The 12,814-nt window shown below is 34.7% G+C and overlaps 1 protein-coding gene across 1 annotated transcript in view; it reads left to right on the top strand.

Moving 5' to 3' along the window:
• Positions 1-7,305: 7,305 nt before the first annotated feature.
• LOC118192663 (larval cuticle protein 16/17-like) overlaps positions 7,306-12,814 on the top strand; it is a 239,232-nt gene continuing 233,723 nt past the window's right edge. Inside the window, exon 1 of the mRNA XM_085809030.1 lies at positions 7,306-7,506. The gene's annotated coding sequence lies outside the window, so the exon portion shown is untranslated. The remainder of the gene's footprint in view (positions 7,507-12,814) is intronic.

Here is a 12,814-nt window from a genome sequence, read left to right as displayed (position 1 = left end):
TAAAACCAACTAGCCTAAATGGATATACTGGAATTTACAGTAATGTTTGTGAAAACTGCAGCACCATGAAGGAATTATGCGAATTGAACCAAACTTACAGGAAATGTGAAGTAAGACGTGAAAATCGTTAGAAGTATAAAGCCATTGTGCATGTGTGGAATGAGAACCAGCCGCTTGTTCCATGTATATAAAAGGGCTGTAAAGTTGCGCTGAAATCCAAATTACTTTATTTAACCTCTTAAAATCTTACAGCATCGCACAGTGTCGCTCCTCAAGAATCGGTTCTTTCTCCTATACTTAACATCTATTTAAATGGATATGCCAGAACCACTTTTATGTAAAATTACCAAATATGCGGATTATACGGTTATTCTAACGAAATCCAGGAAGCCACAAAACGCAGTTGATAACTTAGAATCCGGTTTAATATTCACTCATAACTTATTCAATATTTGGAAGGTAAAATTAAATACTAGTAAAAGCAGTGTTGTTCCCTTCCGACGTTATAAGAAAAATTCACCTATTGATATGAAGCTTCGAATTACAAATGAGCCTCTTCCAAAGGTAAATTCAGTTAAATATCTGGGAATTATTTTAAACACTCAACTTTTATTCAAAGAACAAGTTATCTAGTATGCTCTAACTGAAACAAATGCTACTTATACGGCAATTTATAATCTTATTGGAAGGAGATCAAAACTTCATCTTCGTCTGAAACGAACTCTGTATATTTCTGTAAATCGGCCAATTTTGTTTTAGGGAATTCCTACTGGGCTACTGTCCCTAAAAGCTACGAAAGAAAAATCATTGTATTCGAAAATAGAATTCTCCGAGCTATTACAAATGCTCCCTGGTTCATCCGAAATCTGCAGCTTCAAAAAGACTTACAAATTCTTCAATTCTGTTCTAAATTCAAGTTTTCCATATATTGCTAATATTGAAAACTATGATTCTACGTTTTTACAACCATATAAAAGTCCTAGAACTATTCATTATAATGCAGCTTACTAAATTACACGCATTTTAAATTTGTAATTCATTCTATGTAACGAAAGTCAATATTTCTTGTTCATACTGAATTGAAATATGATAGTCCAGCGGTAAAACGCAAAGCCCTACCATAGTCTGCGAATTCGTATCGCAGTGAAGATACACCCTACTCAAGTAGAACTACGGATAAATTCCTTCGTAGTCTTGAATATTCACAAATATTATAGATTTAGAACTTCAATATTGCAAAATTCGTAAAGATCAATGACTCTTTACAAATCGCATTTTATAATTTAAATTTCATCTTATGCGTCGTACTCCTCCCAAATTTTTATTTTATCTCGTTATGATTCACTCTCCGATTTGTGTACCACCTTGCTATATTTTATGTAATGTTATGTGTATTCTCAAATTCTCATTTTATTTTGAATGTTCTATTAAATACAGGATTTTTTCGATGTTCTACTCTCCCATATGCTGTGTAAAACTCCATTTCATCTTAAGCGTAGCAAGTATCTCGCCTGCTCATCAGTTGGTTCCAAGGGCACTTCTCCTAGCGGATCCTCATTGCCAGTTCGATGGCTGTCCTCTCGCTATTTTCACTTCGCGTTTAAAGAACACAGACTGTTTTAGCATGGAAAATATTGTTTTTCATGCTGCGCATATGTACTTATTTCTTAATTAACGCCATCAGCCTTTGAGCTATACCATTTATAGGTCTTCTGAGTAGTTGCAAGCATAAGAACCCACCAAGGATTCGGGATTCAGAAGTTGAAATCCCTTTATCTTCCTCTGTATGCGGTGAACGTTTAATTAGTGCTCAATATGCCTCGTCAGGAACGGAGGGTACCATACCAATAGCTAACGGAGTTCGAACGAAGCCGCATCGCCAGTATGCGAGAGAGTGAACTTTCGTATCGAGCAGAGTAATGCTATAACAGTGATGCGTATTTGGAAAAAAATGAACAGAGGAGAATCAAACAATGCAAAACCCTGGCAGTGGGAGCACGCAGTAACACAACGGCACGGGACGACAGACACGTTATCCGCATGGTTGTGCCAGATCATAAAGCGTCCTTTCGTGTATTAACATAATGGTGTAGCACGGCTACTGGTGCGGCGTTGTCTAGCTCCATGTTTCGTCCCCGTCAGCTGAGGTCACAGAAGGGAACCTCTGCTCCCACAGTGTGTTATCCAGCGTCATACAGCACAAACGCCTGGAATAATGGTGGGAGGAGCTATTGGGTATAATTGTCGGTCCCATTTAGTGCAGACTGCGAGCAACCTCAACAGTGATCGCTATATTAGGAAAGTTGGGGAGCCAGAGGTCCTCCCCGCATTTGATTGCGTCTGGTATCCAGCTCTTGTCTACAAGCTAATCAAATTAGACCTAACTAGACATTTGATACTGATGATTAAATATTTTTTCGATAATCGTACCTTCATGGTTAGACATGGGAAAGAATTTTCCAGTGTAAAAATATCTTAGCAGGAATTCCTTAAGGTTCAATCTTGGGACCAATATTTTATATCCTTTATGTGAATGATTTCCCTAATTTTAATGAAGATATCATCTCGCTAACTGGTTATTACATTGATGATACCGAGATAATTTTTAAGTCCAGGAATCGAAATCATGCACTGGTCAAAATTCAGGAAAAAAATCTCTGTCATTGAGCACTGGTGTAGCAAGTGGAAAATTAGCATCAATCCGAGAAGTCAAAAATTCCCCTAATCAGAAAATTCCGCAATAGAATACGCTATTAAGAAAGAACTAACGCTTTTCGGAACCCAGGTTCCTAGAGTCAATGCTACTAGGGGGTTACCCTAAATAAGGATTTCACCTGGTACAAGCACATGACTAATGTGTGTGGAAAGGCTTATAGCACGATAATCAGGCATTCCCCGCTGTTCAGAAGTGATAGACTCGCATTAAATCTGAAGAGGAGATTATACCTCTCGATCATAAGACCTATTATCACATATGCCTCCCCCGCCTGGGCCAATGCCAGCGATGAGGACATTAACAAACTTCAGGTTCTCCAAAACAAACCTCTAAGGATCATCACAAACTCTCCCTATTTCATTCGCAATAGAAGCCTGTATTCAGATCTGAAGATGGAATCCATTAAAAAATTCATCACCAGGATAAATGAAAATTTCTTCAATAGATCAATAAGAAACAAACGCGCAAACTTCTCTGGTATCCTGACCTATGAGATTCTGGAGGAGGATATACTTATTAGACTTTATGCTGCTCATTTGGTTCACTGAAACCCATGTGACCGCGATAACCAGTGAAAACACAATACTTCTGACAATTTTCTGTAGAAAATTGTGTTTCTTCAAATTTACGAGTCTGAAAGACTCTTTCTCGTCTCCATCATATGGAACGTAATTTTCTGTGTATTTTGAGTGATCGTTGTATATAGTTTGCAAATTAACCCACATCTCAGGTTTCGTTGAAGGAACGCACCTGACTAGCTCCAAGCCTCCGGTCTGCTTTCAAGTGAGAAAGTGCTCAAAACTTCTTCCCCGACAAATTCACCTCATCTAGAGGATATATTTAACTGAAGATTTGACAAAGTTCGGGCCCTAAACGGGAATCTCTTAGGTACTGGTAAGAGCAGGGGAAAATATCTCCTGCTGAGTAAGTATCAAAGCATCAGAGATCCTCCCCATTCTCCGACGCATTCCGGGTGATGTATTTCAGCAGGATAATGCCCCTGCACATGTTTTTCAGACCCGTAGACAAACATTCTTTAGGGCACAATGGGTGTCGCTCCTTATATGGCCTACTTATTTCGCAGATATGTCGCCCATTGAGCATGCCTAATATTTCATAGGTCGGAGACTCGCTCGTGCAGCTGGTGTGGCACATACTAAGACTGAACTTTGGCGTCAAGTCGAAGCCATATGGAATCCCATTCTCCAGGATTACATTCAGAACCTGTATGATTTAATGCCACGGCGCGTACAGTCTCTCATCGCTCAGCGTGGCGGACACACAAAGTATTGATTTCCGACGTTTGTTTTGTTTTTATGTCCTGTAAATTTGAAAGTTTATTTGTACCACAATCAATAATATGCGGAATTTTATTTCCGACAATTGCTTCATGGTGTTGCATTTTTCACAAACATCAGTGTGATTTTTCTGAAAAACTTCCACTTCAAAGTTTGAATACTCATTGTAACGTTTTAGTTCGATGCTTTGCTAATTCATCCCTAACTGTACTTACACTTTCTTTAATTTAAAATTGCATAAAAGAATATTTCCTCATTTTAACTGAGATCTGCTCATTAAAAACAGATGATATGAAAGCGGATATACAAACAATCCCTTTCGATTTTATGTAAGAAAATCTTTCGAAGGACTATCCTGTGCTAACCAAGAAACCCATAGAACATACAATTATCAACATGCTGTAATAAAACAGTAATAAAAATATGGATGCAAAATGCTCGTCTGTTACTTTACCAACTTCTGAAATATAAAATTACAGATAATAAGCGCTTTACATAGGCTATCGCTTTGCTTTAAGATTTATGTCATGGGATTTACCATGTTAATTAGGTTTCCTACTTCATGAAATTAAAATATTTCTCGTACTTTTCCCAGGGATGTTAAATGGCCTTACATTTTTCAACATAAAGCAAATATAATAATTCTTAAGATAGTGAGTGAGGGGAAAATCGTGCTTAGCAAAATGTGATATGTTTACAAAGAAGCAAAACGAGATTCCATATATCTGATTCAATTGGTTATTTATTTCTACGCCTAAATTGGAAGCTCTCTGTGTATAAGACAAATGCATCAACACATACGAGCACTCAAAATAATGTCTGCAGTTCTGATAAATCAGAAAAATCCTTTTTCTGTTGTAGTTGAAAAAACACCTAACTTGTGCACTTTGGCAAGAAAAAGAAAACATTTAGGATGAAATTATAAGCAAATTTCTTAGTATAAATGAATTTAATTATGAATACAATTACTATGAATAACTCTTCGAAATGGTCACTAAGAAAGGCTTTTCCCTTCTATAAATTCCAGAAACTCAATGAATACTAAATATGAAAAATGCAATATAATTTCTGTATTTTATTTTCACAAATGCCTTTTTTTAGTTGTAGAGAAGAAATATAATTTTATAATTTTCTCCCATTCCTTTATTTACTCCAAAGTTGTATAAGCATACAATACAAATTTTCTGAATTCATATAACATTTCCAAGATTTCCAATAAGCAGTGTAACTTCCAGTTACGTAAAACACTAAGTAACAGCTAAACATTACTCTGTTGCTAATAATATGCTGTTACTGGAGTGGAAACATGCTAATGCCAAATATGAGAGAAAACACGAATATTCCTGACAGAAAATTATTGCGCAGTTAAAAGCCTGCCGATTGAAAAATGAAACTAACACTTATCTGCACACAATATCAAGAAAGTATTTTTCGAAATTAATGTGAAACGTTGTTTAGATTTTGAGTAATTCAAATTATACATTCGTGTTTGAAGATTTCCAACAGGCCCTGTTGAGAAGCGATAAGTGATTTATCTTCGTCTACTATTACATCCTTGTCCATTATTCATAACTTTATGCATGCGTAATCACGTCTGTTGGTGTCTACAGTATAGCATAGTTAATTTGGGAAGCTACATTTAGTGCTAATATTCTTTGCTTATATACAATGTTTTTATTCTCTTCAACAAATTACGAGCATTGGACGCATATTTATGCAAAATATCGAACTGCAGAAAATGGAAAATACATTACATGTTAAAACAGCCTTAAAGGTTAAAAGACGGTTTTAAGAAATATTGCATTGCCTGCTTTTGAAATGCAATGACTATTTTATGTACTTGAATTAAACACGCAGACCTTCAGAGTATAATATTCAATTCTCAATAACAGATTTTACAGCAGAATACCAATTTGAAAATTTTAAGTTAGACAAAATACAACCTTAACTTAGAGTTATTTTTACGGAAAACTTCTATGCATTTTGAAAGAATCAACGTAGTCCCTGTTTTCCAATAGCAAATTACTCTGAAATATTTTGCCTGAGTTTTTTGCTTAAATAAACAAAATTAAAATAATTAAATAATATAAAAGGAGTGACAACTACCATCAGCTTCTATATTTTATGTAATATCTTTTTCCTATAAGGTATTTCTCCCGCCTTCTTGGCATGCCTTCTCAGTATAGTGGTCAGCACACTCATGGCGTAATTGAGAGGTCCGAGGTACCTAATGTCTCTACACTGGCGCCCGAACTAAAAAGGTGTTGGATGATAATTCTCCTCACCCAGAATTTGCGGATGGGTCCGCTAAAAACGCCAGTCGCTCTTTAAAAGGGGGGAGTATATATGGTATTTATCCCGCCGCATGCCTTCGTAGTGGTCGGCACACTCAGCGCCTAATTGAGAGGTCAGCGGTTCGATTACCGACGAAGGCGGTTGCTAATTTTTCATCTTGCCTGCTTCCAAAAAATACCTAATATCTCTACATTCCCTTACTAAAATTTAAATACTTATGAGAGAAATATATATTCTAATATAGAGAAATATATATTCAAATATCTAGCTAATACTTAGTGAATTCGGTTTCAGTCATATCTTTATTATCATATTTTACTTATTTAACGAATAAATGTTCTGCAAAATAACACAGAATAATTTCTTCATTTCCTAATACTTAAACGAATTAAATAAATACTCACATAAACTCTTTCCGAAGGTGTTAACACAATCTTCATTATTTTTTTAGTTAATTTAAAAGTCAAAATTTCATAACGATTATAATAATGCTGGCTGAAATATAGGTTTCTATGCTAGGGCTAACAAACGTTGAATCTAAGGTTTCAAATATCAGTTTTGTTAACCGTCTTCTAAACTTAATTTGAGTATATTTTTTTCTATTACTAATATCATGCAATTGCTGGAGCTGATATTTGTGTTCATTATAAAGATTGCCTGGATGTCTTTCGTAAACTGACATACTTGAGTTTAAAATCAATTTCAGAACCTTCTCATATGTTTTTCATACTATGGAGGAATTGTTTTTAATTGTTTTCAAAATTAATACATTAATGAGTAAAGAAAATAAAGTAGTTTGAAACTTAAATTTACATAAGATTCTTTCTGAGCTTGATTGTTTTGTTTGATTATGGAAAAGCACTCGAAGGAAAACTGGCTCTATACACATTACACATAGGAAAAACCATGGAAACGCCCAAGCAGCCAGCGCGATCGCCAGGATTCAAACCCTGGACGATCTACCAGTGTTCAGCGACTTTTACGCTTGGCTGCTAATGGGCACATCTTGAGCTTGAAGCTGGATTTTTATAAAACAAATATATACTTCGAGGAAGCAAGCACGAAACGTCAAGTTTTAATCGAACGAAAATATTCTACCTAAATCCTTGCAAAATATCTAGCTAATATTTTTATTTTTTGAAAAAGAAGAAAGAAGGATCTGTCGCCGAAGAAATGCATATTATCTGTAAAATTAACGTAAGTCTAAACTGGATTTTTCTCAAATTTAAATTAATATATTTATTAATATCTTTCTTAAATTAAATTTTTCATTTCATTTTATTTCATCGAAAATCCACTACCATAATATTTGTCCGCGATGGAGTGAAAATGTCGACCCACGCCGTACGTAAGTAATTTTCAGTTACAAAAACATAATTCGAAGTGACGATGAAATGCACTTCAGAGTTTCGAAGTTGGCTTTTCAAAGGCATAAAAGCAAAAATAGAATGTCACAGAAGGGCGAAAGAGATTGTTTTCATTGATGATTTTCTGACGTTATATCAGCTAGTTTAGATGACGTGCGTTTATTTTTATTCGCCACTAATAAGATGCAGTGGGCAATGACCTTTTACCATTTACCATACAGCTTTTTATTAAATGTGTTTTCTTTTTGTATTCCAGTTTAGAAAATATAGTGCTATAAATCTCCGACTGTCAGTTTAGAAACAGCCAACTTTATAAATATCAAATCGTATTAGAGATATATGTCAATCATATCACTTATTAGTTTCAAATAAATTCCATGATATAAAAAGGCACTTCCCAAAATAAGTAAACAAAGCTCTCTCTAGAAACTGATATTTATTTACATCGCACTTTGGAGAAAGCAGACAGCCATCGCTAGCCTGTAAAAGAAGCCGAAAAAATACCGTTTTTTCTTGGGAAGGGGGAGCATTACAGCGATGAACTCTGCAGTATCCATCAAAGAGAAGTACCCGTCATGGAGAACTTTTTAATTGAAACTGCCTCGTGTATATATTATTTATGAAGAAAAGCACGAAACTTCCCATAAAGAAACCGTTCGTCGGAAAGAGCTGTTTTGTTTGGTAGCCGCCCAGACAATAGTGGTTAGGGGAGCCTAATGCGATACCAAAGGCCCGGGGTTCGAATCCCGGAGAAGGCATGCATGTAAATTCTCCGTCCGTTCATAGAAGGTAACGGTGGCCGCCTGTTAGGTGCCTCCATAATAAATGACCATTGTTTACGGCCTTTGTAGTGGCGAAAGCCTGAAAATGCTACTGCCCGCCGTAAAAAAAAGTTTTGTTTGGGTATTGGCGAATTTGGCGACCATGTACAGCTCAATGCTTTAAGGTTTAGTTCCGAGTACAGAAACACATAACGATAAAAATATATGCTCAATCAACTGTAGATAGTTAGTTATGGTAGTAATATATGTATATGTTACCGTGAAAGACCGAAATTGGAGAATGTCGACTTTCACCGGAGAATATCAACATTCACCAAATACGTCGGTGAAAGACCGAATATTTCATTACATTCTTGCATATTCGGACCTTCACCGGTGTATGTCGATAATCACAGATATGCTCTGGTGAAAGTCGAAAAGAGAGGTCATAAAGTGCCATAATAATTTAAGTTGTTGCAATAAATAAGATTTGAATCACGTAATTTAGTAAGTTTTTTATTACTGTTATTTTATTTTCTCATTTAGAACGTACTGTATAATTAAGTAAGTTTTTAACTTCTATTATTTTCGTTTCTCATTTTGAATGTATTGTGTGTTTTAGGCTCTCATATTCTTAAGTTCTTATTTCAAGTCTCAAGTGCGTTTATTCGCAACTGAATTACGGAGAAGAAAATATAATATTGTTATATGTTCAACATTCACCATTAGTACATGGTGAATGTCGAAATTGACCGGTGTAAGTCAGAAATAAGAGTATTTGGAAGATATTTCGGACATACACCAAGAGACTATGTGAATGTTGACATTCACCGGTGAGAGTCGACATTCTCCAGATTTCCGTGTTTCCCCGTAACATATGTATTTTGTAGGTACAGAGCGAGGTTTTGATTTTTAAGCATTTCAAAGTGTTCTTTACAAGACCCGAAATGATCGATTCTCGGAACAAACTGTTGACTGCTTACTTAATTAAAATAAAGTATGCGATAACTATGTCTTAGAAGAAAACATAAAAAGAGAAAGAAAAAATAACCTGCACTTTTGATACCATATTTAAATAATGGGTAACATGGAATGTTAAAAGAGAAACGAAGGACATTTAGTCTATGAAACATTTAAACAAAATGCATAGTATTTTGTAAATTATCTTCTTGCGGAAACATGTCTTAAATTTCTGTGATGGTGAAACAATACAAACAATTCACTTTTCGTATGGACACCCGTACACCTTTTATGGATTTAACAGGAAGCATAGATAAGGTCCAGTAAAACAAAGTGCTCATAACAATATTGTATTTTATGTCAGTAACATCTAAGAAATTCAATCGAAATAGGAGAATAACAGGAACGAATAACTGCAGTTCTTGTACCAAACACAAATATAAGTTTAACAATAGTTTATTGTAAATGTATAGAAGTTAATATTGAGAGACACTAACACAAGCAAGCAAAGCGATTGTAATAATCACGCACAGATCGCACATTTGGTGAAACAAAGCGTAAGCGTGTTCTGAATAAGACAATAAAGCTAACGAAGTCAAACATACTCAAAGCGAAACGTTTTGTCAAAAAGATTTTCCTTTGACTTTAAACATTTAAAAAAAAAACGTTTTTAAACATTTTTTTTTTTTGGATTATTTGAAAAGATCCAGCAGCTAATTGTGAAAGCTTTTGGTTTGAAGAATGGTTTAAATTATCTTTAGTTTTTTTCCCTCAAACCAATTTAACATTCCGGGTAGAAAGCCTTTTCTTGCTTCTAAGTATTAAATTCAAGTGAGTATTCTAAGCGTGTGCTCAATATTATCAGAATTAAAAAAATCAGGAAATTTAAAAGAGAAACTCATCCTCTATAGGACTTCAAGTTTCAATAGACAATTAACCAAATTCACACACTCACCTTAAATCTTTAAAAAGATTTTAATGAAACGGGGCCGTGTTCAAACAGGTTCTTACTTCTTTAGCACCCTAACTTTCCTAATTAGGTAATCGTCCTTTTTATCTCTTCCCACTAAAATGTGTACCCAAATAAGATTAGCCTCGTCAATACATAACACGGGTTTGTATAGCTGATCCTCATTAAGACTGTAATGAAGGCTTCTCGCGTTCCTGAAATTAATGAAGGTCTCGTTTCCCTTTACTCTGCATTGTTTCTAAATTAATTTAGTTCGATGTTATGTTGTACGTTATTAGTTCGCGATGGAGACTCAGATTTAACAATTTGCGGACGTTTTCAAACACCTTTAAGAGGTTTTCCCTCTGAATTAATAAGCAAACGTTGACGAAATCAATTCTAAAATCAAAATCTTTAATAAATTTCGTTAATACTTTTTTTTTTACTTAGCTGTTAAATCTAGCTAGTGTCTTGGATGTTTTTAAAAGAAGTGGACTAGTCTCATCTCGAAGTTGTCGATTGTTTTAGTGTTTTGTACTTTATGCTCCCTTTCTCTAAAAGTATTTCATAGTATTTTGATAGAATAAGCGAACATGGTTTCGGATGAAATTATTTAGATAAAGGCATTCTTAGCAATCCCAGGAAACACTGCTACAAAGCAACAGTCGGAGAATTGAAGTTGTACAAAATTTGAAACTCGAATTGTTTTAATTTATCTCATTTAGTTACTTTTAATTTCTGCCTTGATTTAAGAGATTGCTAAGCATAAGCAATGTACCGGAACAGCACGCGATAAGTTTAGGTGTGTGTTTTATTGCAAAAATCAATGATCACACAGGATCTTTTTTGGCAATAAACCAAAGGAAATCATAATGAGGGGTCTGCTAATTATCATCAAGGAAATACATTAATTTTTTTAAAAAAGAGGTATTTAAATTTGTAGACGGCCACATATGATGAAAAAAAGGGAGAGGGCGAGAGAGAAAGGGGGAAAATGGGTTTTACATGCATTTTGGCTCAAATCTCCAAACTCTTAATTAAATCATATTAATTTTTTCTTCCCATAATATTTTACATTTAATACTTTAAAAGCATCACCAGTATCCAAGTAGTTAGACCCTTAACTACTGGGAGTTCGACCTGGATTCTGTCCGAGGTAGACGGTCTAGCTACATGATTGGCTTTTATGGTTACCTTTAGGTGAAACAGGAGATGTGAAAAATGTGCAATGTCGTCTCCGGGTCCTGGACCTCTTGAATACGTGCCGGGTGGTTACACCATGAAGGCATGCTGAACGGAGGGAGGAAATACCTTATACAATTTTTAGTTTTTCCAATATATATATATATGTAATAATAAAATTCCATAGTCAAGAATACACTTAAAATTCTAACTGTATGTTCTTTTCATTTTTTAATGGCGACGGTGTCTTATTTGAAAGTACGTGGAATTAAATCCACAGCCCCGTAGTCAAGTTGTTTTTCCCGCCTTTTCTACACGTACAGTTATAGAATGTTCTGGAAATATTTAAAGCGAACTGGATTGGCTGACGAGGCTGACATCATTTCTTTGAAGCTCCGCCTTTCCAGAGGCTATAAAAGGACTCGCAAAAGAATATCGGGGGTCTTTTTCTTAAATGTCACGATGCAGTAAACTTCATACAAAAAGTTATTAGTAATTCTTTTTATTTACTCCGGATATCTGATTTTGTAACTGCTATTTCTCCTGAATAATAATAAATGGATCCTGTTTTATAAACTTATCGTCTGATAATTTAAGCTACGAATACATTTATGATTCTTCAACAATCTGTTTATTCCTGACAAAAGCTGGTACATCACAAGGAGTCGGCAGGATGGGTGTACCCAAAGATCCAATGGAAGAGAAAGAACTTTTTTAAGTGCAAGTTGTGTCTGTTTTTTACAACTGAAGAATTGTGGATTGTGATACAGCTTTGTCTTAAAATTTTGAGCACGTCTCATAGTTAGAACCGCATGATTATTTATGCTGTTTTTTTTTTTTTTTTTTTTTTTTTTTTTTTTTTTCTCTTGACGAATTGTGAATTGTGATACAGCTTTGTTGTCGCATTTTGAGCGCGTCTCATAAATGCGTAGAACCGCATGATTTGGATATCGTCTGCTGGAAAGAAGCTGAAGAATTTCAATCATTTATGCTGTGTTTTTTTTAACAGCACACAAACGAGTAAGATAAAACAGTGTACTCAACAGCCAAGTAAGAACATATTTTAAGAAATTATTTTTTCTCAGTGTGTGAACTAAGTTGCTACGACAATGGTTTGTTTTAAATATATTATGGTAAAGTAATTACGAGTTTATTTATATTTCAAGTCTTATTCTAATTAATAGTATTCTAAGTAAGATTTGATATTATCCTGAAATGTGTGTATCATAAAATTTGAGAATACAAAATTTTTATTTAAGTTACTATTATTCTATGAAGCGTTGATA

This window comes from Stegodyphus dumicola, chromosome X2 (assembly GCF_044657685.1).
Source record: "Stegodyphus dumicola isolate Sdum_Otavi_A_Nest chromosome X2, ASM4465768v1".
NCBI lineage: Eukaryota > Metazoa > Arthropoda > Arachnida > Araneae > Eresidae > Stegodyphus > Stegodyphus dumicola.
The sequence above is the reverse complement of the archived record's forward strand: the minus strand, read 5'-3'. Positions and strand labels throughout refer to the sequence as shown.